We start from the raw sequence: 8,147 nt of genomic DNA on the forward strand, positions 1-8,147 counted from the left end.
TCCCTCCCTCCCTCCTTCCTTCCTTCCTTCCTTCCTTCCTTCCTTCCTTCCTTCCCTCCTTTCTTCCTCTTTTCAAAGGGTCTCACTATTTAGTCCAGTCTGGTTTTGAATTTGAGATCCTCCTTGGCTCTGCTGAGCTGCAATCACAGGCATGTACCATTGACCTCACAGCTGGAATCATAGGCATGTACCATTGAGCCTTGCAGCAACAGTGGCTTTCAGAGCATCTTTATATCCATCCATTGTTCATGATTCAAAATCTCCAATGCCCCCAAACCAGAAGAGACAAGTAAATAGGCTTTGGAGAAATGTGTATTTCATAGCAGGGGGGGGGGTCCCCAAGGTAAGTTTTTCATAAAGATAATGACACTTAAACTTCAAATTCCTTCTAAGGTCCGAGCCTAGTTTTATAGTTTTCTATTTTATTTTTTGAGACAGGGTTTCTCCTTTTAGCCCTGGCTGTCCCGGAACTTGCTTTGTAGACCAGAATTGCCTCGAACTCAGGGATCCACCTGACTCTAGTTTTATACTCTTAAGTTTGTAAATTAATTTTTTTCTGAAAGCGCTTTCCCTCCCCCGTCTCTGTTATCCTTGGGCTCCATGGAAGTCGTTTTCATACTTTACCACAGAGCCTCCTGTTCTTCCCTTCTCTCAGGGACCCCTGGTCTCTGTGGGACAAATATAGACACGATTCTGAGATTCAACCGGGGGTCCAGGTCTGAGATGTGGACCTTTCTCAGGCTGCTGGGATTCGGTAGCCGTCCACTTCACATCAAGATCCCCGTGTTTATAACACGGCCAGAAGTTTATCTCCTAGGCGATCCTAGAATCTGTCAGGTTACCAGAGTCGAGCAACCTACGGCTCTAGTTTGAAAGCAAGAAAAAAGAAAAATAACTTGTGAATTGTTGTTCCTCCCACACAAGTAAGAAGCTGCAGAGTTGGCTGGTCAGGAAGTGACCCGTGTGCACCACTTGGAGTCATCAGAGTCACTGTGGAAGGAGGGAAGGTGCCCAAAGGTTGAGTAACGCCTGCCTCAGGGAAGCATGAAGCTGCGGGCCCCACACTGATTCCTGTTCTCTGTTTCCCACTGGCTCTGTAACACCTCCCTCTGGCCAGCCACAGTGGTTCTGCCATCAGTCCGCACTCCTGTGACAGACCTAGGTGGGACGATGCAAAAGAGGAACCAGCTTCTGGAATGAGTTACAATTCAGAGGGAGCAAGATGGAGGAACTGGGGAGTCGCTGCCCCACAGGAGAGGCTGCGGGGCAGGCCTTTGAGGGGGCAGGGGAGTTCCTGAAAGTTTCTTTGAGAAGGCGACATCTAAATAGAGATGTGGAGGAGGATGAGGGGGCGTTTCTGTTCTGCCTTCAGTTATTGCTCGGGTGACTGATGCCGAGAGGCAGATCTTCGCTCCAGATTCACAGAGCAAGGAAGTGTCCAGGAGATGTTAGAAAGATCAGTGGCCCTCCCTCTTCCATTCCTGAAGTTCTGCTAGCACTGGCATCTCATTGGCTCTGGGTGGGGTCAGAGATCAGGGTCAGTGATGGTTTCCTTCCCTGAGGAGGCTGGGTCTAGAGATGTCTATCTTGGTACCTTGACAACCACACCCATTGAATTATTTTAGTGATGCATAGCGTTTTACACACACACTCACATCCATACACTCACATGCTACATAACACACACACACACACACACACACACACACTCTTCAAACTACACAGCACACACAAACTACACACATTCACACATACCACACACACACACACACACACACACACACCACATACACACACACTTTAGCTCCAAAGAGAAAGGAGGAAAGAGAGAGAGAGAGGAGAGAGAGAGAGAGAGAGAGAGAGAGAGAGAGAGAGAGAGAGAGAGCTATAACTTAGTGCATGCAATGCCAGTAGTAGTCAGCTTGCTCTCTCTTGTTCATTCAGTGGTGCAGTTTGGGGTCCAGCCCATGAAACAGAACATTCCTCGATTGAGTGCTTAGGTCTGTGCCCTTGGGTGGGAGGGTCTTTCTGATAGAAACTCATAAGGACGACCTCTGGCCATTGCTGTGCTCTGATTGGCTTGCTTTCAGCCACACCCCAGTGGCCGCTTAGAGCTGAGGACTTCCTCGGAAATTTTTCTTACATTGTTTTTATATTGGGTGTCAACCTTTCTATTTTTGTCCAGCAAACAAGTTACTGTTCATTTCCTTTTGGGGATTTTTTTCCCCCTTTTCTTTATAAGGCAGAACCTCTATCAGGAAAGACTGGTCCCAGAGCTGTCCCCAGAGGGCCAGCTATCTTTGCCTAGCTGTCACCAAGGTGTTTCCATATGAAGCATCTGTCATTTTGAGCTCATGAGAGCACGTGAGCACAGTCATCCGTGACCTCATCCCTCCGGATCTGGTCCAGCAGCTTTTGAGTTTCATCACTGAATGTGTGGCTGGCTACTGGCTAACGCAGCTAAGCCATTGATAATTATTTTACAAACCAGGAAATTCCCAGCTAATGTTAAATTGGAAAAGAATGGCCAGTTATAGGCCTTGGCTGTAGGTCACCTGTGTATGACAAAGAACAGCCCTTTACAGGAGTGACCTTTGTCCTACTTAATAGATTCCTTTTGCTATGGAGTAGGATATGTTCTTATAATCAAAACAGATTGTCTAAGCTTGTTTTCTTACAGAGACTATTTACTCTTTTTTTTATTAGATATTTTCTTTATTTACATTTCAAATGCTATCCCGAAAGTTCCCTATACCCTCCCCCCCGCCCCTGCTCCCCTATCCACCCACTCCCACTTCTTGGCCCTGGCCTTCCCCTGTACTGGGGCATATAAAGTTTGCAAGACCAAGGGAGACTATTTACTCTTAAGTAATAACCTATATACACAATACACTTAAACTATATACACAGACCTTTATGTGTTTTCAAGGTCTGATTGTTTTTCTTAATGTCTTATTTTTGACTGGACTCACACTTAAGTAGCTCCCGGGAAGGCAGCCTAAATCTCTTGGCAACATTCTGCTGCCTCCTCCTTGTTTTCCTTCCTGTGTTGTTTCTTCACAGCGATACAACGGAGTTGTGTTTCAGGACAATTGGAATGACAAGACATTGAATATTGGGTGCTTTGGTCCCAGGCTTCTTACTTTCTTAGTTTAAGGGCTTTCTGACAACATCTTGGTGGGCATCATCTTCTTTAGAGAGAATGAAAAGATTTCTGCTTCTGCTAGCAATTTTAGGCCCCAACCGAAGACACATAACAGTATCTGTCAATCTAGGAATTTCTTTCTCTCCCTCCCTCCCTTCCTTCCTTCCTTCCTTCCTTACTTTCCCTCCCCTCCCTTCTTTCCATCTTTCTTTCTGTCTTTCTTTTTTCCTTCCTTCTTCCCTTCCTTCCTTTCCTTTTTTTTTTAAGATTTATTTATTTATTTTATGTATGTGAGCACACTGTACCTGCACTGATGATTGTGAGCCATCATGTGGTTGCTAGGAATGAAAGTTGCTCAATCTGGTCAGCCCTGCCCGCTCCAGCCCTGCTCCCTCTAGTCTAAAGATTTATTTATTATTATATCTAAGTACACGGTAGCTGGGGTGTCAGATCTCATTATGGATGGTTGTGAGCCACCATGTGGTTGCTGGGACTTGAACTCAGGACCTTCGGAAGAGCAGTCAGTGCTCTTAACAGCTGAGCCATCTCGCCAGCCCTCTTTCTTTTGATAACCAAGTTGAGAACTCAGATTAGCATGCATAATGCATCCATAAACAGACTGGCACTCCATCTCTCCAGTTCTCCTTGTCTGTTACTCAACAGCAAGCATACTCTGCCATGGGTCAAGATGTGTTGCCTCGTGGGAAAACCAGTCTGTCATTCTCATCATTGATTTGGACTACATAACTGTTCCCTTCTTCATGCAAAGCACGAGCAGCTAATTATATGGCCACATGCTTCTCACAGAATGTATAAAGTCAACATTCATCATCCCACGTCAATGAGCTTCTGGCAGCCGGAGGCCAGGAAGGAGGTATTCAGTTTCATCTTAGCACAGCTGATTGCCTAGAGTGTGCCACAAAAGAAGACCTAGTCAAGCTTTATAAAAAGAGAATTCAGGGCTGGGAGGTGGATCAGTGGTTAAGAGCACATATGGCTCTGATAGAGAGCTAGAATTCAGCTCTCAGCATCTAGATTGGGTGGGTCACCACCAATTGCCTCCAGCTCAAGGGGAATGGATGCCCTCTGGTTTCCAAAGGCATGCGCGCGCGTGCGCGCGCGCACACACACACACACACACACACACACACACACACACACAATGCTTTTAAAAAAAATCTTAGGAAGGATAAAATCCTAAGCTGAGGCACTAGCCCAGTGAGTTCAGTCTTCACAATCCTTGAACATGAATAACGTCAGACACGAAAGCTTGCATTTGCAATGCTAGTTTTAGTGAGGCAGAGACAAGCAGATCCCAGCCAGGGCTTGGTGTCTACCCAGCCTAGCCTATTCAGCGAGCTCTAGGACAATGAGCTAGACTGTCTCAAAACATGAGGTAGGGAACAGGGTCTTTCACCATGGCCTCAAAAAAAAAAAAAAAAAAATCTTGGGGTAACTCTGAGCAAGCAAATGAAACAAACTGAAAACCTAAAAGGACAATTTTCAGCTTTGTATGGAAACAACAAACAAAAATCTAAAATAGCTAAAACAATTCTGGAGGCCTTACCACCCCCAATTTCAAGTTGTCCTACAGAACTATAGTAATGAACTCAGCATAGTGTTGGCATAAAATAGACAAGCTGAACAACGGAACTGAAGATCCAGATGTAAGTTCACATATCAATGGGCAGCTGATCTCGCACACACAGACACACACAGACACATACACACTTATATGCGAATATAAGTGTGAATATATATGCACATACACATATATGTACATAAATATATATACATATACACACATGCATAAATATATATATATGCCAGAAATTCACACTTTTTTCATTTTTATTGGTTATTTTATTTATTTATATTTCAAATGCTAACCCCTTTCCAAGTTTCCCCTCCACAAGCCCCTTATATCCTCCCCCTGACTCTATGAGTGTGCTCCCTCACCTGCCCACCCACTCCTGCATCAGCACCCTAGCATTCCCCTACCCTGAGTCATCAAGCCTCCACAGGACCAAGGGGCTCCCCTCTTAGTGATGCCCAATGAAAGGCAGCAGCTTCAATAAAGGGTATTGTCTAAACTGGATGACTGCATGTAGAAGAATGCAAATAGACACGTACTTGTCACCTGGCACAAACTGAACGCCAAGTGGATCAAAGACCTCAACAAAAGACCAGACACACTGAATCTGATAGAGGAGCTTCTGTATGGCAAAGGACACCGTCATTCAGACAACAGGGTAGGCTACAGAATGGGAAAAGATTTTTATCACCCACACATTCAATAGAGGGCTAATATCTAAGATATACAAATAACTCAAAAAAACTGTACACCAAGAAAAATAACCCCATTAAAAGTGGGGGAGACAGGCAAGGCTTCCAGTGGAGGGACTGGGACACCACCACAGTCACAACCCTTCGACCTACAATTTACCCCGCTTGCAAGATGTGCTGAGTTAAGGGTGTCACAGAACTTGTGGGAGTGGCCAACCAATGACTGGCCCAACTTGAGACCCATGGCATAAGTGGGAGCCCCAGACACTGCATGGAGGGCCAGGAACCAGACGCTGGATAGCCCAGAGATCGAGGATAAAACCGGATAAAACCAAACATGACAGGGGGGGAGGGGGGAGCAGAGAGACTTTCATCCAGCAACTTTATCCAGCAACTGATGGGAGCAGATGCAGAGACCCGCAGCCAAACATTAGATGGAGCTCAGCTCCCAGAATCAACTAACCAGGGCTCAGTGGGACTCATAGAGACTGAACTGACAATCAGGGAGCCTATATATGTTTAACCTAGGTCTTCTGCATGTATGTTATGGCTGTGTAGTCTGGTGTTCTTGTGGGACTCCTAACAGCAGGAGCAGGGCTATTTCTGATTCTTTTTGCTGCTTTGGGGATCTTTTCCCTTCTTCTGGATTGCCTCATCCAGCCTTAACATGAAGGTTTATGCCTACTCTTATTATAACTTGATAAGCCATGTTTGGATGATAACCCTGAGAGGGCTGCCTTTTTTTGAAGGGAAGGGAGGAGGAGTGGATTTGGGGAAGAGGGAAAGTTTACGGGGAGGGACTGGGAAGACAGGAGGAAGGGGAAACTGAGGTCGGGGTGTGATATGTGTGAGAAGAACAAATTTTAAAAGAAAAAATGGGGGTGTAGATCTAAACAGAGAGTTTTCAATCATTGAAACACAAATGGCTAAGAGAGATTTAAATGTTCAGCATTCTTAGTTATCAGGGAAATGCCAGTAAAATCTACATTGAGATTTACTCTCACACCAGTCAGAATGACCAAGATCAATAAAACAAATGAGAACTCATGCTGGCAAGGATGTGGGGTAAGGGGAACACTCCGTCACTGCTGTTGGGACAGCAAACTTGAATAGCCACTGTGGAAATCTGTGTGGTAGTTCCTCAGGAAGCTAAGAATAGATCATCCTCAAGACCCAGCATAGACCCAACAACCCGCACTATTGCCAAGGCTATTGGTTGCTCTACACAAACTGATGGTTAAGGCCTTGTTGCTGAAGACAACACCTACCTACCTTACAGAATATGGAGAAGTTGATACGGTGCCTATCTAGAGCCTCCCCCCTATCAAACCAGTGTTCCTGGTACTGAAACGTACTCTGCACACTAGCAGAGAGGAAAGTTAAACACCAACCCAGCTACAGAACCTTGATCTACAATGGTGACCTGCTGGTGCAATGTTGGCACAAAAGTGTTCTGGGAGTAACCAGCCACTACCTGATGAGACTGGAGGCCCACTCCAGCAGATGGAACCCAGGCCTGACACTGCCCAGGTGGCCAAGAACCTGAGACTAGCAGGGCCATGCACCTAGGGGGAAACCAAATGCTACGAAATACTTATTGCGGAAGACCAACACTTACATAACTTACTGAATATGGAGACACTGATGTGTACTATTCTGCTAAAGGGACAAAGCGGTAAAATGAGTCCTAATGACATTAGGTTACACTATGAAGAAAGACATTTATTGGGGGTGAAAAAACACACAGGCAGCGGACACACAGAGCAAAGGGGAACTTGGAAAACAAACAAACAAACAAACAAATCCCCCCACCTTAATTTGTTTGATATAACAATGACCTCCTATTTTGTTATCAATATTTTCAAAGTTTTAATTATGGACCAAAATAGACAAATAACAAGGTGGCTGGCTCCTGAGGAATGACACTCACGGTTGACCTCTGACCACCACATGTGCACTCACACGCACACACTCACACAGTCACACAAAGGAATTCTGACATATAGATGAACCCTGAAGACTTTGATGCTAAATGAATAAGACAAACCGGAATGACACATCCTGCATGTCTCAACCTCTATGAGGTATTTAGAATATCAGGCCAAAAGTGACATAGTGGCTTCCAGGTTTGGGTGAAGGGGGAATTGGGAATTGCTGCTAAGGGGGCAGAGTTTCATTTGGAAAGACGAAAACCCTCTGGGATGAATGGGGGCAATGGCTGTACACCCTCATGAATGTGGGTAATGCCAGTGGATTCAAGCCTAAGGATGATTCAAGTGGTAAATGTGTCATTAAACGTGTCATGTTTGTTTAATCACAATAAAGAATATGGCTAAAGTGGCCAGAAGGATTGCCTAGTGGTTAAAGCACTGGCTGCTCTTATGGAAGACCTGGGCTTGGTTCTCGGCACCCACATGGTGGCTCACAACTGTCTGTAACCCTAATTCCAGGGTCTCTGGCACTGGGCAACCCCTGCATGAAAGATTAAAAAAGAGTTTGTGCCAAAGATGTCGCTCAGAAGTAGAGTCCTTGCTTATTTGTATTATGTACAAGGTCCTGGATTCCATCCCCAGCACAGAAGAGAGAGAGAGAGAGAGAGAGAGAGAGAGAGAGAGAGAGAGAGGAAGGAAGGAAAAAGAAAAGAAAACACAGGCTGACTGAGAGCTTAAATTATGACGTCTATGATGATGTAACAAATTATAAAAGTACAGTAGAG

General features: G+C 45.2%; 1 pseudogene; it reads right to left on the reverse strand.

Annotated features, from left to right (window-relative positions):
• Window positions 1-2,998: 2,998 nt before the first annotated feature.
• LOC110332968 lies at window positions 2,999-4,033 on the reverse strand (annotated as a pseudogene).
• Window positions 4,034-8,147: the final 4,114 nt, after the last annotated feature.

The sequence above is a fragment of the Mus pahari genome, chromosome 15 (assembly GCF_900095145.1).
Source record: "Mus pahari chromosome 15, PAHARI_EIJ_v1.1, whole genome shotgun sequence".
Taxonomy (NCBI): Eukaryota; Metazoa; Chordata; class Mammalia; order Rodentia; family Muridae; genus Mus; species Mus pahari.